Below are 1,026 nucleotides of genomic sequence, written 5' to 3' on the forward strand. Positions count from 1 at the left end.
TTGTGTGATTCGCGTTGTGTCATCAGCAGTATTGAGACGGTGGAGTTTCACCCTAGTGATATGAAAAACAGTAGTGAAAGCGTGATATTTCACGACTACTGCATATCACCGCGAATTTCGCGTTTTTCACCGAGTTTTACGCCACTTCACGTAAAACGGGTGAAACTCCAGTACACAATTAACGCAATCCCAAAGACTTAGAAACGACGCGCCCGCTGCGTGCCCCTGTTCAAACTAGTTTTTATGCTAGTATCATCAGTACGGGAAAATGCACTGTTCAACGACAATATGAACAGTGTTGGAATCTATGTTCAACTGAGCTCAGGAATTTCCTCGATATTATAGGAGTTCATATTCGTGTGCAGAAACCAACAAAAATTTCGCAAAATTTCCTCGAAGGTTTTTCATATTGTCATCAAGCTGACTGATGGTCAGTGGTCATGTGTGTATTTTCCCAAGCTGATATGGAAATTCTAGGAAAATTTTTTTGGGCTTTATGCACTCATATGTTAACCTCTATAACTGGCGTGGGAACTCCTGAGCTCAGGTGAGGACCGCTTGTCTGAATATCTTTGAAACGGTTACGAGTATCACCTATTCCTCTTGATATAGCATCTGTTATGTGACTGGGTATCGATTGCTTCAATTCCAGAGGAAAATCGTCCCTGCTGGAGGAGGAATCGGAAATTTCGTGATTTGCTCAAATGGCACGCTCCTTATATTCTTCCAACTATATATATGCCCAGGGTGAACTACGCGTATTTGTAGGAGTATGAAAACTACGAGCAACTTTTGAGAAATAATCGTTGGTGTTTGTCCACTTCTATTCAAAATCGTGTGTGAATTCTCATATTTAGTGAAGGAAACATACGAGCTCGGTTGAGGAAAGCAAACACTGATCATCTTTCTAGTGATTCGTTGAATCATGTGATTGCAGGTATGCGGAGTATATGAGGGAGAATGAGCCCGGGAAAGAAGATTATGGAGGACGAGCGAAGCGAAGCAGCGAAAGAAGCCGACAGAAAG

This window comes from Perkinsus marinus, assembly GCF_000006405.1.
Source record: "Perkinsus marinus ATCC 50983 genomic scaffold scf_1104296977064, whole genome shotgun sequence".
NCBI classification, from domain to species: Eukaryota; Perkinsozoa; order Perkinsida; family Perkinsidae; genus Perkinsus; species Perkinsus marinus.